The following is a 17,245-nucleotide window of genomic DNA, read 5'->3' on the forward strand; positions in this document are numbered from 1 at the left end:
CAATCTACTCTTGTTTTCTCCATCTCCCTCTGCACTCCTACAGGTTTGCTTTCTTTTCCCTTTACCACCAACACCTTTTCTACACTTTCCTCCTTTCTCTCTACCAAAACCTTTTTAACCACTACCTCCTTCTCTTTATTTCTTTTCCTCTTTGGGCAATTCTTAAAAACATGCGTATCTTCCTGACACAAGTTGCACTTCCTCCGATCTTTACAATCCTTTGACTCATGATCACCTTTTTTGCAAAAACCACATACACCACCCGAACAATTTTCCTTTCCATGCCCGTATTGACGACAAACTCGACAAAAAGTGGGTATACCACTGAAAAAAATATCACCATTTATATTACCCAACTTAAACCTAGCTGGGGGAAGCAACACAGTCCCCTGCTCATCTTTTTTGAAACGGACCAAAAATTTCCACTTCGAAGTCCAAAAACCAAATTCATTATAAATCTTCCCTTTTGGTGTTACTGACAAACAAAAAAACTCCAAAAATGTAAGAACATCCTCTTCGTCCACCAATGGAGAGTACATTTTAACAATGATCCATTTATCTCTAACGGGGAAGTGTGGCATTACACTTATCCCCTCCATTCTTTTATCCTGGCTTGCAGTCATTTTCCTTAGATATCCTTCAAAAAAAACTTTGTCAACAAAAACTATATCATAAACACCCCTCCTGGGGTAGTCCATTATCGCCAACACTTCTTCTGTCTTCAAACCAAAAAGATCCACAAGAACTTGACTCATCACATACCTAAAATCCTTTTGATCTCGAAAGTTCTCCTGAACAACCAAACGAATAGAATTCTGCACCTTAGCGAATTCAGGCACATGATCTTCCTCTCCTTCATGTGATGCTGCAGACATCTTCTTCACAAACAGGTTCTCCTCTTCTCAATAGAAACCTTCAACACCGAAGTGCCAGGTAGATGATCGCCTCCCGTTGCCCGGGGACTAATCCGACTCCCTAATAGCAGCAGGGAGGTGAAGCCCTGCTGAAAAACAGAGCGATCCCCCCAGGCCAAGGAGCCGGGTACCCCGAGCACCTCTCAGCCAAGACCAAGGCAGCAGCCGCTAGATCACTGCACTTGATCTTAGCCAAAAGGCCGAGAAGCGATAACCAGAATTGGTTTCAAACTACGGAGCCACCCAAGGATCCTGAAAAGTCCATTTGTGGAGATGAGCTCCTGGACTCCCGTTAAGAAGACATGTTGTCAACCTCTAGATCCCTTACATGCCTGCACTTTTCGGCTTGCTGCTGCTGCAATCCACGCGTTTTAGATCTGCATAACTCCACCTCTTTAAACACAGAACCTTCACCCCCTGCTGTTCCCACCCGCCTCAACACCGTTGGAAAGGAGGAGAACCAATTAAGGCGGGGGGTGGGGTGGAACGAGCAGCTGTCTACCCTTAGCAGGAGGGCTCCTGATTACATACCTCTCCTGCTGCTGCTGCTGCTGGCTGTCCAGCAGCAGACTGAAGGTGGCTGCTGCTGTGCACAGGTATATAAAGGCTCAGAGCCTATTATGACACGCGCAGCCAGCGTTCCATTGCCACATTCCATCTACTGCAGGCAGGATACCTGGCTGGCTGAATGTCGCTGAGAAGCTCACAGAGACCGCCATAAGCAACAGTTTAACAGAATGCCACAGACTAATCAACCAAACTTTTTGGGTTGGGTTCTCTTTTATAGTCTGCAGGCATTAAATGAAAGAAGTCAGTGTTCCAGCAGAGGGAGACAACGTTTCAGAAAAGGCATTGTAGCAAACCAAAAAAGAAATTTTAAGCGCAGCAGAGTAACCAGCGCACATTCCTGTTAGCTCAGGTGAGTTTAAAAGGCTGCTGTTGATAACAAGGGCATTTGCTAAATAGATGGTGTGTGTGCAACAATATACTGAAAGGTCAATTATATTGTGCAGCTTATCTCACCACCTGTAGTTATTTAGGTGAAATCTCCAAAATGCTTGCCTAATATGTCTGTTTATCCAAAAGGAAGTAAAAAGGGAGAGCTAGAAAGATAGCATTGCATCACATTACATGGCAATGCAATGCACAGTTGCTGAAGTTGAACCAAAATGAGCTTGTAATCTGGCTTCTGCAACTTTGAACATGAAAAATCCAATGAGGAGAAGAAAAGCAAAGCCAAAGAGTCCATCCCAAAATCCGACAAACAAGCAAAATGAACAAAAAACATTGAATTCAATTCTTTCTGATTTTAGAAACTGCATTAAAGAAGGGGTGCACCGGTCCTGGAGATACTGCAATACCAGGTCAATGCGTGAAGTGGACAGAGCAAGCTCTTTTTCCATCTCCCTGTTCTAAAAATCCATTTAATATATGGTCCCCAGATAGGGGACGTATCAGATATTAAACTGATAAGAACAGATACTACACTTGATCTTAGCCAAAAGGCCGAGAAGCGATAACCAGAATTGGTTTCAAACTACGGAGCCACCCAAGGATCCTGAAAAGTCCATTTGTGGAGATGAGCTCCTGGACTCCCGTTAAGAAGACATGTTGTCAACCTCTAGATCCCTTACATGCCTGCACTTTTCGGCTTGCTGCTGCTGCAATCCACGCGTTTTAGATCTGCATAACTCCACCTCTTTAAACACAGCACCTTCACCCCCTGCTGTTCCCACCCGCCTCAACACCGTTGGAAGGGAGGAGAACCAATTAAGGCGGGGGGTGGGGTGGAACGAGCAGCTGTCTACCCTTAGCAGGAGGGCTCCTGATTACATACCTCTCCTGCTGCTGCTGCTGCTGGCTGTCCAGCAGCAGACTGAAGGTGGCTGCTGCTGTGCACAGGTATATAAAGGCTCAGAGCCTATTATGACACGCGCAGCCAGCGTTCCATTGCCACATTCCATCTACTGCAGGCAGGATACCTGGCTGGCTGAATGTCGCTGAGAAGCTCACAGAGACCGCCATAAGCAACAGTTTAACAGAATGCCACAGACTAATCAACCAAACTTTTTGGGTTGGGTTCTCTTTTATAGTCTGCAGGCATTAAATGAAAGAAGTCAGTGTTCCAGCAGAGGGAGACAACGTTTCAGAAAAGGCATTGTAGCAAACCAAAAAAGAAATTTTAAGCGCAGCAGAGTAACCAGCGCACATACCTGTTAGCTCAGGTGAGTTTAAAAGGCTGCTGTTGATAACAAGGGCATTTGCTAAATAGATGGTGTGTGTGCAACAATATACTGAAAGGTCAATTATATTGTGCAGCTTATCTCACCACCTGTAGTTATTTAGGTGAAAGCTCCAAAATGCTTGCCTAATATGTCTGTTTATCCAAAAGGAAGTAAAAAGGGAGAGCTAGAAAGATAGCATTGCATCACATTACATGGCAATGCAATGCACAGTTGCTGAAGTTGAACCAAAATGAGCTTGTAATCTGGCTTCTGCAACTTTGAACATGAAAAATCCAATGAGGAGAAGAAAAGCAAAGCCAAAGAGTCCATCCCAAAATCCGACAAACAAGCAAAATGAACAAAAAACATTGAATTCAATTCTTTCTGATTTTAGAAACTGCATTAAAGAAGGGGTGCACCGGTCCTGGAGATACTGCAATACCAGGTCAATGCGTGGAGTGGACAGAGCAAGCTCTTTTTCCATCTCCCTGTTCTAAAAATCCATTTAATATATGGTCCCCAGATAGGGGACGTATCAGATATTAAACTGATAAGAACAGATACTACACTTGATCTTAGCCAAAAGGCCGAGAAGCGATAACCAGAATTGGTTTCAAACTACGGAGCCACCCAAGGATCCTGAAAAGTCCATTTGTGGAGATGAGCTCCTGGACTCCCGTTAAGAAGACATGTTGTCAACCTCTAGATCCCTTACATGCCTGCACTTTTCGGCTTGCTGCTGCTGCAATCCACGCGTTTTAGATCTGCATAACTCCACCTCTTTAAACACAGCACCTTCACCCCCTGCTGTTCCCACCCGCCTCAACACCGTTGGAAGGGAGGAGAACCAATTAAGGCGGGGGGTGGGGTGGAACGAGCAGCTGTCTACCCTTAGCAGGAGGGCTCCTGATTACATACCTCTCCTGCTGCTGCTGCTGCTGGCTGTCCAGCAGCAGACTGAAGGTGGCTGCTGCTGTGCACAGGTATATAAAGGCTCAGAGCCTATTATGACACGCGCAGCCAGCGTTCCATTGCCACATTCCATCTACTGCAGGCAGGATACCTGGCTGGCTGAATGTCGCTGAGAAGCTCACAGAGACCGCCATAAGCAACAGTTTAACAGAATGCCACAGACTAATCAACCAAACTTTTTGGGTTGGGTTCTCTTTTATAGTCTGCAGGCATTAAATGAAAGAAGTCAGTGTTCCAGCAGAGGGAGACAACGTTTCAGAAAAGGCACTGTAGCAAACCAAAAAAGAAATTTTAAGCGCAGCAGAGTAACCAGCGCACATACCTGTTAGCTCAGGTGAGTTTAAAAGGCTGCTGTTGATAACAAGGGCATTTGCTAAATAGATGGTGTGTGTGCAACAATATACTGAAAGGTCAATTATATTGTGCAGCTTATCTCACCACCTGTAGTTATTTAGGTGAAAGCTCCAAAATGCTTGCCTAATATGTCTGTTTATCCAAAAGGAAGTAAAAAGGGAGAGCTAGAAAGATAGCATTGCATCACATTACATGGCAATGCAATGCACAGTTGCTGAATTTGAACCAAAATGAGCTTGTAATCTGGCTTCTGCAACTTTGAACATGAAAAATCCAATGAGGAGAAGAAAAGCAAAGCCAAAGAGTCCATCCCAAAATCCGACAAACAAGCAAAATGAACAAAAAACATTGAATTCAATTCTTTCTGATTTTAGAAACTGCATTAAAGAAGGGGTGCACCGGTCCTGGAGATACTGCAATACCAGGTCAATGCGTGGAGTGGACAGAGCAAGCTCTTTTTCCATCTCCCTGTTCTAAAAATCCATTTAATATATGGTCCCCAGATAGGGGACGTATCAGATATTAAACTGATAAGAACAGATACTACACTTGATCTTAGCCAAAAGGCCGAGAAGCGATAACCAGAATTGGTTTCAAACTACGGAGCCACCCAAGGATCCTGAAAAGTCCATTTGTGGAGATGAGCTCCTGGACTCCCGTTAAGAAGAAATGTTGTCAACCTCTAGATCCCTTACATGCCTGCACTTTTCGGCTTGCTGCTGCTGCAATCCACGCGTTTTAGATCTGCATAACTCCACCTCTTTAAACACAGCACCTTCACCCCCTGCTGTTCCCACCCGCCTCAACACCATTGGAAGGGAGGAGAACCAATTAAGGCGGGGGGTGGGGTGGAACGAGCAGCTGTCTACCCTTAGCAGGAGGGCTCCTGATTACATACCTCTCCTGCTGCTGCTGCTGCTGGCTGTCCAGCAGCAGACTGAAGGTGGCTGCTGCTGTGCACAGGTATATAAAGGCTCAGAGCCTATTATGACACGCGCAGCTAGCGTTCCATTGCCACATTCCATCTACTGCAGGCAGGATACCTGGCTGGCTGAATGTCGCTGAGAAGCTCACAGAGACCGCCATAAGCAACAGTTTAACAGAATGCCACAGACTAATCAACCAAACTTTTTGGGTTGGGTTCTCTTTTATAGTCTGCAGGCATTAAATGAAAGAAGTCAGTGTTCCAGCAGAGGGAGACAACGTTTCAGAAAAGGCATTGTAGCAAACCAAAAAAGAAATTTTAAGCGCAGCAGAGTAACCAGCGCACATACCTGTTAGCTCAGGTGAGTTTAAAAGGCTGCTGTTGATAACAAGGGCATTTGCTAAATAGATGGTGTGTGTGCAACAATATACTGAAAGGTCAATTATATTGTGCAGCTTATCTCACCACCTGTAGTTATTTAGGTGAAAGCTCCAAAATGCTTGCCTAATATGTCTGTTTATCCAAAAGGAAGTAAAAAGGGAGAGCTAGAAAGATAGCATTGCATCACATTACATGGCAATGCAATGCACAGTTGCTGAAGTTGAACCAAAATGAGCTTGTAATCTGGCTTCTGCAACTTTGAACATGAAAAATCCAATGAGGAGAAGAAAAGCAAAGCCAAAGAGTCCATCCCAAAATCCGACAAACAAGCAAAATGAACAAAAAACATTGAATTCAATTCTTTCTGATTTTAGAAACTGCATTAAAGAAGGGGTGCACCGGTCCTGGAGATACTGCAATACCAGGTCAATGCGTGGAGTGGACAGAGCAAGCTCTTTTTCCATCTCCCTGTTCTAAAAATCCATTTAATATATGGTCCCCAGATAGGGGACGTATCAGATATTAAACTGATAAGAACAGATACTACACTTGATCTTAGCCAAAAGGCCGAGAAGCGATAACCAGAATTGGTTTCAAACTACGGAGCCACCCAAGGATCCTGAAAAGTCCATTTGTGGAGATGAGCTCCTGGACTCCCGTTAAGAAGAAATGTTGTCAACCTCTAGATCCCTTACATGCCTGCACTTTTCGGCTTGCTGCTGCTGCAATCCACGCGTTTTAGATCTGCATAACTCCACCTCTTTAAACACAGCACCTTCACCCCCTGCTGTTCCCACCCGCCTCAACACCATTGGAAGGGAGGAGAACCAATTAAGGCGGGGGGTGGGGTGGAACGAGCAGCTGTCTACCCTTAGCAGGAGGGCTCCTGATTACATACCTCTCCTGCTGCTGCTGCTGCTGGCTGTCCAGCAGCAGACTGAAGGTGGCTGCTGCTGTGCACAGGTATATAAAGGCTCAGAGCCTATTATGACACGTGCAGCTAGCGTTCCATTGCCACATTCCATCTACTGCAGGCAGGATACCTGGCTGGCTGAATGTCGCTGAGAAGCTCACAGAGACCGCCATAAGCAACAGTTTAACAGAATGCCACAGACTAATCAACCAAACTTTTTGGGTTGGGTTCTCTTTTATAGTCTGCAGGCATTAAATGAAAGAAGTCAGTGTTCCAGCAGAGGGAGACAACGTTTCAGAAAAGGCATTGTAGCAAACCAAAAAAGAAATTTTAAGCGCAGCAGAGTAACCAGCGCACATACCTGTTAGCTCAGGTGAGTTTAAAAGGCTGCTGTTGATAACAAGGGCATTTGCTAAATAGATGGTGTGTGTGCAACAATATACTGAAAGGTCAATTATATTGTGCAGCTTATCTCACCACCTGTAGTTATTTAGGTGAAAGCTCCAAAATGCTTGCCTAATATGTCTGTTTATCCAAAAGGAAGTAAAAAGGGAGAGCTAGAAAGATAGCATTGCATCACATTACATGGCAATGCAATGCACAGTTGCTGAAGTTGAACCAAAATGAGCTTGTAATCTGGCTTCTGCAACTTTGAACATGAAAAATCCAATGAGGAGAAGAAAAGCAAAGCCAAAGAGTCCATCCCAAAATCCGACAAACAAGCAAAATGAACAAAAAACATTGAATTCAATTCTTTCTGATTTTAGAAACTGCATTAAAGAAGGGGTGCACCGGTCCTGGAGATACTGCAATACCAGGTCAATGCGTGGAGTGGACAGAGCAAGCTCTTTTTCCATCTCCCTGTTCTAAAAATCCATTTAATATATGGTCCCCAGATAGGGGACGTATCAGATATTAAACTGATAAGAACAGATACTACACTTGATCTTAGCCAAAAGGCCGAGAAGCGATAACCAGAATTGGTTTCAAACTACGGAGCCACCCAAGGATCCTGAAAAGTCCATTTGTGGAGATGAGCTCCTGGACTCCCGTTAAGAAGACATGTTGTCAACCTCTAGATCCCTTACATGCCTGCACTTTTCGGCTTGCTGCTGCTGCAATCCACGCGTTTTAGATCTGCATAACTCCACCTCTTTAAACACAGCACCTTCACCCCCTGCTGTTCCCACCCGCCTCAACACCGTTGGAAGGGAGGAGAACCAATTAAGGCGGGGGGTGGGGTGGAACGAGCAGCTGTCTACCCTTAGCAGGAGGGCTCCTGATTACATACCTCTCCTGCTGCTGCTGCTGCTGGCTGTCCAGCAGCAGACTGAAGGTGGCTGCTGCTGTGCACAGGTATATAAAGGCTCAGAGCCTATTATGACACGCGCAGCCAGCGTTCCATTGCCACATTCCATCTACTGCAGGCAGGATACCTGGCTGGCTGAATGTCGCTGAGAAGCTCACAGAGACCGCCATAAGCAACAGTTTAACAGAATGCCACAGACTAATCAACCAAACTTTTTGGGTTGGGTTCTCTTTTATAGTCTGCAGGCATTAAATGAAAGAAGTCAGTGTTCCAGCAGAGGGAGACAACGTTTCAGAAAAGGCATTGTAGCAAACCAAAAAAGAAATTTTAAGCGCAGCAGAGTAACCAGCGCACATACCTGTTAGCTCAGGTGAGTTTAAAAGGCTGCTGTTGATAACAAGGGCATTTGCTAAATAGATGGTGTGTGTGCAACAATATACTGAAAGGTCAATTATATTGTGCAGCTTATCTCACCACCTGTAGTTATTTAGGTGAAAGCTCCAAAATGCTTGCCTAATATGTCTGTTTATCCAAAAGGAAGTAAAAAGGGAGAGCTAGAAAGATAGCATTGCATCACATTACATGGCAATGCAATGCACAGTTGCTGAAGTTGAACCAAAATGAGCTTGTAATCTGGCTTCTGCAACTTTGAACATGAAAAATCCAATGAGGAGAAGAAAAGCAAAGCCAAAGAGTCCATCCCAAAATCCGACAAACAAGCAAAATGAACAAAAAACATTGAATTCAATTCTTTCTGATTTTAGAAACTGCATTAAAGAAGGGGTGCACCGGTCCTGGAGATACTGCAATACCAGGTCAATGCGTGGAGTGGACAGAGCAAGCTCTTTTTCCATCTCCCTGTTCTAAAAATCCATTTAATATATGGTCCCCAGATAGGGGACGTATCAGATATTAAACTGATAAGAACAGATTTTTTTTTTTTTTTTTTATCGAAAGCCCGAATTCGTGTACAAAACCCGAGTGCGCTTAAAAAAGTGACAAGTGCCACAAAAAAAGTGCACTAGGATGCTGGTCTTCTTGAAACCCTCTCCAAAAGGAGAAGGGTCCCCCAAACCATTCCCCGTCCCTCCGAGCCAAAAGGCCACAGCGAGGAACAGGGACAAAAAGCCACCTCCAGCCGAAGCCAGAGGCGACCCAATCTTACCCCCAGCACCTGCCCGAGTTCTCACCCGAGCAAGGCACTGGGAGCCAAAGACTGTGCTCCCCTCCCGGAAGAGGGGAGCCAACAACGCTCTCCTCCCGAAAGAGGAGAGCCAGGGGGGTTCAGGGGGGAGCGGAACCTGATGGCCACACACTCCCCCCCTAGACCTGCCAAGAGAGGAACCCGTAAGGGAACCGCATCCCGACAAAATCCTAGTAGGACGTGACACACGTGAATAAGTGGACACACAGTGACAAAGAAATTAAATAAATAGTGAAGGTTTCACAGTATAATACTGCCCGGACCTCCGACCGGGAATTGAAAAATTCCCCATCCTAAGGCCAGAAGGCCCGGAATAAGGGTGTGTGCGAAGAAAGAAAATTTGAAGTGCTTGTGCAAATGTGCCATAAACTCAAGTGGGGTTCCCAATCCCAGTGAGTTAAGGCACCCCAGGGTCACCACTCCTGGGGCACTTCACACTTCGGGCTTTCGATCTTCCCCAGCCCAATGGCGTCGATCCTGGGGGGCCATGCTTTCCACCAGATGACTATATTAGCCACCTGGCGTACTAACTAGCGCCTAAACCCCAGTGTGCATAATGTATCAATCTACTAGGGCGACAACATCCAAAACCGCCTTTTCGAAAGATACTACACTTGATCTTAGCCAAAAGGCCGAGAAGCGATAACCAGAATTGGTTTCAAACTACGGAGCCACCCAAGGATCCTGAAAAGTCCATTTGTGGAGATGAGCTCCTGGACTCCCGTTAAGAAGACATGTTGTCAACCTCTAGATCCCTTACATGCCTGCACTTTTCGGCTTGCTGCTGCTGCAATCCACGCGTTTTAGATCTGCATAACTCCACCTCTTTAAACACAGCACCTTCACCCCCTGCTGTTCCCACCCGCCTCAACACCGTTGGAAGGGAGGAGAACCAATTAAGGCGGGGGGTGGGGTGGAACGAGCAGCTGTCTACCCTTAGCAGGAGGGCTCCTGATTACATACCTCTCCTGCTGCTGCTGCTGCTGGCTGTCCAGCAGCAGACTGAAGGTGGCTGCTGCTGTGCACAGGTATATAAAGGCTCAGAGCCTATTATGACACGCGCAGCCAGCGTTCCATTGCCACATTCCATCTACTGCAGGCAGGATACCTGGCTGGCTGAATGTCGCTGAGAAGCTCACAGAGACCGCCATAAGCAACAGTTTAACAGAATGCCACAGACTAATCAACCAAACTTTTTGGGTTGGGTTCTCTTTTATAGTCTGCAGGCATTAAATGAAAGAAGTCAGTGTTCCAGCAGAGGGAGACAACGTTTCAGAAAAGGCACTGTAGCAAACCAAAAAAGAAATTTTAAGCGCAGCAGAGTAACCAGCGCACATACCTGTTAGCTCAGGTGAGTTTAAAAGGCTGCTGTTGATAACAAGGGCATTTGCTAAATAGATGGTGTGTGTGCAACAATATACTGAAAGGTCAATTATATTGTGCAGCTTATCTCACCACCTGTAGTTATTTAGGTGAAAGCTCCAAAATGCTTGCCTAATATGTCTGTTTATCCAAAAGGAAGTAAAAAGGGAGAGCTAGAAAGATAGCATTGCATCACATTACATGGCAATGCAATGCACAGTTGCTGAAGTTGAACCAAAATGAGCTTGTAATCTGGCTTCTGCAACTTTGAACATGAAAAATCCAATGAGGAGAAGAAAAGCAAAGCCAAAGAGTCCATCCCAAAATCCGACAAACAAGCAAAATGAACAAAAAACATTGAATTCAATTCTTTCTGATTTTAGAAACTGCATTAAAGAAGGGGTGCACCGATCCTGGTGATACTGCAATACCAGGTCAAAGCGTGGAGTGGACAGAGCAAGCTCTTTTTCCATCTCCCTGTTCTAAAAATCCATTTAATATATGGTCCCCAGATAGGGGACGTATCAGATATTAAACTGATAAGAACAGATACTACACTTGATCTTAGCCAAAAGGCCGAGAAGCGATAACCAGAATTGGTTTCAAACTACGGAGCCACCCAAGGATCCTGAAAAGTCCATTTGTGGAGATGAGCTCCTGGACTCCCGTTAAGAAGACATGTTGTCAACCTCTAGATCCCTTACATGCCTGCACTTTTCGGCTTGCTGCTGCTGCAATCCACGCGTTTTAGATCTGCATAACTCCACCTCTTTAAACACAGCACCTTCGCCCCCTGCTGCTCCCACCCGCCTCAACACCATTGGAAGGGAGGAGAACCAATTAAGGCGGGGGGTGGGGTGGAACGAGCAGCTGTCTACCCTTAGCAGGAGGGCTCCTGATTACATACCTCTCCTGCTGCTGCTGCTGCTGGCTGTCCAGCAGCAGACTGAAGGTGGCTGCTGCTGTGCACAGGTATATAAAGGCTCAGAGCCTATTATGACACGCGCAGCCAGCGTTCCATTGCCACATTCCATCTACTGCAGGCAGGATACCTGGCTGGCTGAATGTCGCTGAGAAGCTCACAGAGACCGCCATAAGCAACAGTTTAACAGAATGCCACAGACTAATCAACCAAACTTTTTGGGTTGGGTTCTCTTTTATAGTCTGCAGGCATTAAATGAAAGAAGTCAGTGTTCCAGCAGAGGGAGACAACGTTTCAGAAAAGGCATTGTAGCAAACCAAAAAAGAAATTTTAAGCGCAGCAGAGTAACCAGCGCACATACCTGTTAGCTCAGGTGAGTTTAAAAGGCTGCTGTTGATAACAAGGGCATTTGCTAAATAGATGGTGTGTGTGCAACAATATACTGAAAGGTCAATTATATTGTGCAGCTTATCTCACCACCTGTAGTTATTTAGGTGAAAGCTCCAAAATGCTTGCCTAATATGTCTGTTTATCCAAAAGGAAGTAAAAAGGGAGAGCTAGAAAGATAGCATTGCATCACATTACATGGCAATGCAATGCACAGTTGCTGAAGTTGAACCAAAATGAGCTTGTAATCTGGCTTCTGCAACTTTGAACATGAAAAATCCAATGAGGAGAAGAAAAGCAAAGCCAAAGAGTCCATCCCAAAATCCGACAAACAAGCAAAATGAACAAAAAACATTGAATTCAATTCTTTCTGATTTTAGAAACTGCATTAAAGAAGGGGTGCACCGGTCCTGGAGATACTGCAATACCAGGTCAATGCGTGGAGTGGACAGAGCAAGCTCTTTTTCCATCTCCCTGTTCTAAAAATCCATTTAATATATGGTCCCCAGATAGGGGACGTATCAGATATTAAACTGATAAGAACAGATACTACACTTGATCTTAGCCAAAAGGCCGAGAAGCGATAACCAGAATTGGTTTCAAACTACGGAGCCACCCAAGGATCCTGAAAAGTCCATTTGTGGAGATGAGCTCCTGGACTCCCGTTAAGAAGACATGTTGTCAACCTCTAGATCCCTTACATGCCTGCACTTTTCGGCTTGCTGCTGCTGCAATCCACGCGTTTTAGATCTGCATAACTCCACCTCTTTAAACACAGCACCTTCACCCCCTGCTGTTCCCACCCGCCTCAACACCGTTGGAAGGGAGGAGAACCAATTAAGGCGGGGGGTGGGGTGGAACGAGCAGCTGTCTACCCTTAGCAGGAGGGCTCCTGATTACATACCTCTCCTGCTGCTGCTGCTGCTGGCTGTCCAGCAGCAGACTGAAGGTGGCTGCTGCTGTGCACAGGTATATAAAGGCTCAGAGCCTATTATGACACGCGCAGCCAGCGTTCCATTGCCACATTCCATCTACTGCAGGCAGGATACCTGGCTGGCTGAATGTCGCTGAGAAGCTCACAGAGACCGCCATAAGCAACAGTTTAACAGAATGCCACAGACTAATCAACCAAACTTTTTGGGTTGGGTTCTCTTTTATAGTCTGCAGGCATTAAATGAAAGAAGTCAGTGTTCCAGCAGAGGGAGACAACGTTTCAGAAAAGGCATTGTAGCAAACCAAAAAAGAAATTTTAAGCGCAGCAGAGTAACCAGCGCACATACCTGTTAGCTCAGGTGAGTTTAAAAGGCTGCTGTTGATAACAAGGGCATTTGCTAAATAGATGGTGTGTGTGCAACAATATACTGAAAGGTCAATTATATTGTGCAGCTTATCTCACCACCTGTAGTTATTTAGGTGAAAGCTCCAAAATGCTTGCCTAATATGTCTGTTTATCCAATAGGAAGTAAAAAGGGAGAGCTAGAAAGATAGCATTGCATCACATTACATGGCAATGCAATGCACAGTTGCTGAAGTTGAACCAAAATGAGCTTGTAATCTGGCTTCTGCATCTTTGAACATGAAAAATCCAATGAGGAGAAGAAAAGCAAAGCCAAAGAGTCCATCCCAAAATCCGACAAACAAGCAAAATGAACAAAAAACATTGAATTCAATTCTTTCTGATTTTAGAATCTGCATTAAAGAAGGGGTGCACCGGTCCTGGAGATACTGCAATACCAGGTCAATGCGTGGAGTGGACAGAGCAAGCTCTTTTTCCATCTCCCTGTTCTAAAAATCCATTTAATATATGGTCCCCAGATAGGGGACGTATCAGATATTAAACTGATAAGAACAGATACTACACTTGATCTTAGCCAAAAGGCCGAGAAGCGATAACCAGAATTGGTTTCAAACTACGGAGCCACCCAAGGATCCTGAAAAGTCCATTTGTGGAGATGAGCTCCTGGACTCCCGTTAAGAAGACATGTTGTCAACCTCTAGATCCCTTACATGCCTGCACTTTTCGGCTTGCTGCTGCTGCAATCCACGCGTTTTAGATCTGCATAACTCCACCTCTTTAAACACAGCACCTTCACCCCCTGCTGTTCCCACCCGCCTCAACACCGTTGGAAGGGAGGAGAACCAATTAAGGCGGGGGGTGGGGTGGAACGAGCAGCTGTCTACCCTTAGCAGGAGGGCTCCTGATTACATACCTCTCCTGCTGCTGCTGCTGCTGGCTGTCCAGCAGCAGACTGAAGGTGGCTGCTGCTGTGCACAGGTATATAAAGGCTCAGAGCCTATTATGACACGCGCAGCCAGCGTTCCATTGCCACATTCCATCTACTGCTGGCAGGATACCTGGCTGGCTGAATGTCGCTGAGAAGCTCACAGAGACCGCCATAAGCAACAGTTTAACAGAATGCCACAGACTAATCAACCAAACTTTTTGGGTTGGGTTCTCTTTTATAGTCTGCAGGCATTAAATGAAAGAAGTCAGTGTTCCAGCAGAGGGAGACAACGTTTCAGAAAAGGCATTGTAGCAAACCAAAAAAGAAATTTTAAGCGCAGCAGAGTAACCAGCGCACATACCTGTTAGCTCAGGTGAGTTTAAAAGGCTGCTGTTGATAACAAGGGCATTTGCTAAATAGATGGTGTGTGTGCAACAATATACTGAAAGGTCAATTATATTGTGCAGCTTATCTCACCACCTGTAGTTATTTAGGTGAAAGCTCCAAAATGCTTGCCTAATATGTCTGTTTATCCAAAAGGAAGTAAAAAGGGAGAGCTAGAAAGATAGCATTGCATCACATTACATGGCAATGCAATGCACAGTTGCTGAAGTTGAACCAAAATGAGCTTGTAATCTGGCTTCTGCAACTTTGAACATGAAAAATCCAATGAGGAGAAGAAAAGCAAAGCCAAAGAGTCCATCCCAAAATCCGACAAACAAGCAAAATGAACAAAAAACATTGAATTCAATTCTTTCTGATTTTAGAAACTGCATTAAAGAAGGGGTGCACCGGTCCTGGAGATACTGCAATACCAGGTCAATGCGTGGAGTGGACAGAGCAAGCTCTTTTTCCATCTCCCTGTTCTAAAAATCCATTTAATATATGGTCCCCAGATAGGGGACGTATCAGATATTAAACTGATAAGAACAGATACTACACTTGATCTTAGCCAAAAGGCCGAGAAGCGATAACCAGAATTGGTTTCAAACTACGGAGCCACCCAAGGATCCTGAAAAGTCCATTTGTGGAGATGAGCTCCTGGACTCCCGTTAAGAAGACATGTTGTCAACCTCTAGATCCCTTACATGCCTGCACTTTTCGGCTTGCTGCTGCTGCAATCCACGCGTTTTAGATCTGCATAACTCCACCTCTTTAAACACAGCACCTTCACCCCCTGCTGTTCCCACCCGCCTCAACACCGTTGGAAGGGAGGAGAACCAATTAAGGCGGGGGGTGGGGTGGAACGAGCAGCTGTCTACCCTTAGCAGGAGGGCTCCTGATTACATACCTCTCCTGCTGCTGCTGCTGCTGGCTGTCCAGCAGCAGACTGAAGGTGGCTGCTGCTGTGCACAGGTATATAAAGGCTCAGAGCCTATTATGACACGCGCAGCCAGCGTTCCATTGCCACATTCCATCTACTGCAGGCAGGATACCTGGCTGGCTGAATGTCGCTGAGAAGCTCACAGAGACCGCCATAAGCAACAGTTTAACAGAATGCCACAGACTAATCAACCAAACTTTTTGGGTTGGGTTCTCTTTTATAGTCTGCAGGCATTAAATGAAAGAAGTCAGTGTTCCAGCAGAGGGAGACAACGTTTCAGAAAAGGCATTGTAGCAAACCAAAAAAGAAATTTTAAGCGCAGCAGAGTAACCAGCGCACATACCTGTTAGCTCAGGTGAGTTTAAAAGGCTGCTGTTGATAACAAGGGCATTTGCTAAATAGATGGTGTGTGTGCAACAATATACTGAAAGGTCAATTATATTGTGCAGCTTATCTCACCACCTGTAGTTATTTAGGTGAAAGCTCCAAAATGCTTGCCTAATATGTCTGTTTATCCAATAGGAAGTAAAAAGGGAGAGCTAGAAAGATAGCATTGCATCACATTACATGGCAATGCAATGCACAGTTGCTGAAGTTGAACCAAAATGAGCTTGTAATCTGGCTTCTGCATCTTTGAACATGAAAAATCCAATGAGGAGAAGAAAAGCAAAGCCAAAGAGTCCATCCCAAAATCCGACAAACAAGCAAAATGAACAAAAAACATTGAATTCAATTCTTTCTGATTTTAGAATCTGCATTAAAGAAGGGGTGCACCGGTCCTGGAGATACTGCAATACCAGGTCAATGCGTGGAGTGGACAGAGCAAGCTCTTTTTCCATCTCCCTGTTCTAAAAATCCATTTAATATATGGTCCCCAGATAGGGGACGTATCAGATATTAAACTGATAAGAACAGATACTACACTTGATCTTAGCCAAAAGGCCGAGAAGCGATAACCAGAATTGGTTTCAAACTACGGAGCCACCCAAGGATCCTGAAAAGTCCATTTGTGGAGATGAGCTCCTGGACTCCCGTTAAGAAGACATGTTGTCAACCTCTAGATCCCTTACATGCCTGCACTTTTCGGCTTGCTGCTGCTGCAATCCACGCGTTTTAGATCTGCATAACTCCACCTCTTTAAACACAGCACCTTCACCCCCTGCTGTTCCCACCCGCCTCAACACCGTTGGAAGGGAGGAGAACCAATTAAGGCGGGGGGTGGGGTGGAACGAGCAGCTGTCTACCCTTAGCAGGAGGGCTCCTGATTACATACCTCTCCTGCTGCTGCTGCTGCTGGCTGTCCAGCAGCAGACTGAAGGTGGCTGCTGCTGTGCACAGGTATATAAAGGCTCAGAGCCTATTATGACACGCGCAGCCAGCGTTCCATTGCCACATTCCATCTACTGCTGGCAGGATACCTGGCTGGCTGAATGTCGCTGAGAAGCTCACAGAGACCGCCATAAGCAACAGTTTAACAGAATGCCACAGACTAATCAACCAAACTTTTTGGGTTGGGTTCTCTTTTATAGTCTGCAGGCATTAAATGAAAGAAGTCAGTGTTCCAGCAGAGGGAGACAACGTTTCAGAAAAGGCATTGTAGCAAACCAAAAAAGAAATTTTAAGCGCAGCAGAGTAACCAGCGCACATACCTGTTAGCTCAGGTGAGTTTAAAAGGCTGCTGTTGATAACAAGGGCATTTGCTAAATAGATGGTGTGTGTGCAACAATATACTGAAAGGTCAATTATATTGTGCAGCTTATCTCACCACCTGTAGTTATTTAGGTGAAAGCTCCAAAATGCTTGCCTAATATGTCTGTTTATCCAAAAG

The 17,245-nt window shown here is 45.3% G+C and overlaps 11 non-coding genes and 1 pseudogene across 11 annotated transcripts; all 12 read right to left on the reverse strand.

Moving 5' to 3' along the window:
* Positions 1–2,241: 2,241 nt before the first annotated feature.
* Positions 2,242–2,432, reverse strand: LOC141204103 (U2 spliceosomal RNA). Its single transcript, XR_012275076.1, has one exon. It is a non-coding gene; the product is annotated as a U2 spliceosomal RNA (small nuclear RNA).
* A 1,115-nt stretch (positions 2,433–3,547) lies between these two features.
* Positions 3,548–3,738, reverse strand: LOC141204724 (U2 spliceosomal RNA). Its single transcript, XR_012275581.1, has one exon. It is a non-coding gene; the product is annotated as a U2 spliceosomal RNA (small nuclear RNA).
* Positions 3,739–4,853: 1,115 nt separating this feature from the next.
* On the reverse strand, positions 4,854–5,044 carry LOC141204725 (U2 spliceosomal RNA). The gene has a single exon (XR_012275582.1). It is a non-coding gene; the product is annotated as a U2 spliceosomal RNA (small nuclear RNA).
* A 1,115-nt stretch (positions 5,045–6,159) lies between these two features.
* Positions 6,160–6,350, reverse strand: LOC141204726 (U2 spliceosomal RNA). Its single transcript, XR_012275583.1, has one exon. It is a non-coding gene; the product is annotated as a U2 spliceosomal RNA (small nuclear RNA).
* Positions 6,351–7,465: 1,115 nt separating this feature from the next.
* Positions 7,466–7,656, reverse strand: LOC141204727 (U2 spliceosomal RNA). The gene has a single exon (XR_012275584.1). It is a non-coding gene; the product is annotated as a U2 spliceosomal RNA (small nuclear RNA).
* A 1,115-nt stretch (positions 7,657–8,771) lies between these two features.
* On the reverse strand, positions 8,772–8,956 carry LOC141204366 (U2 spliceosomal RNA). The gene has a single exon (XR_012275298.1). It is a non-coding gene; the product is annotated as a U2 spliceosomal RNA (small nuclear RNA).
* Positions 8,957–9,750: 794 nt separating this feature from the next.
* Positions 9,751–9,841, reverse strand: LOC141204438 (U2 spliceosomal RNA; annotated as a pseudogene).
* Positions 9,842–10,956: 1,115 nt separating this feature from the next.
* Positions 10,957–11,147, reverse strand: LOC141204093 (U2 spliceosomal RNA). The gene has a single exon (XR_012275065.1). It is a non-coding gene; the product is annotated as a U2 spliceosomal RNA (small nuclear RNA).
* Positions 11,148–12,262: 1,115 nt separating this feature from the next.
* LOC141204729 (U2 spliceosomal RNA) lies at positions 12,263–12,453 on the reverse strand. The gene has a single exon (XR_012275585.1). It is a non-coding gene; the product is annotated as a U2 spliceosomal RNA (small nuclear RNA).
* Positions 12,454–13,568: 1,115 nt separating this feature from the next.
* LOC141204730 (U2 spliceosomal RNA) lies at positions 13,569–13,759 on the reverse strand. Its single transcript, XR_012275586.1, has one exon. It is a non-coding gene; the product is annotated as a U2 spliceosomal RNA (small nuclear RNA).
* A 1,115-nt stretch (positions 13,760–14,874) lies between these two features.
* On the reverse strand, positions 14,875–15,065 carry LOC141204732 (U2 spliceosomal RNA). The gene has a single exon (XR_012275588.1). It is a non-coding gene; the product is annotated as a U2 spliceosomal RNA (small nuclear RNA).
* A 1,115-nt stretch (positions 15,066–16,180) lies between these two features.
* Positions 16,181–16,371, reverse strand: LOC141204733 (U2 spliceosomal RNA). The gene has a single exon (XR_012275589.1). It is a non-coding gene; the product is annotated as a U2 spliceosomal RNA (small nuclear RNA).
* Between the last annotated feature and the right edge of the window lie 874 nt (positions 16,372–17,245).

This window comes from Phyllobates terribilis, unplaced genomic scaffold (assembly GCF_046119375.1).
Source record: "Phyllobates terribilis strain yellow unplaced genomic scaffold, ASM4611937v1 Scaffold_134__1_contigs__length_4944459, whole genome shotgun sequence".
Lineage (NCBI taxonomy): Eukaryota > Metazoa > Chordata > Amphibia > Anura > Dendrobatidae > Phyllobates > Phyllobates terribilis.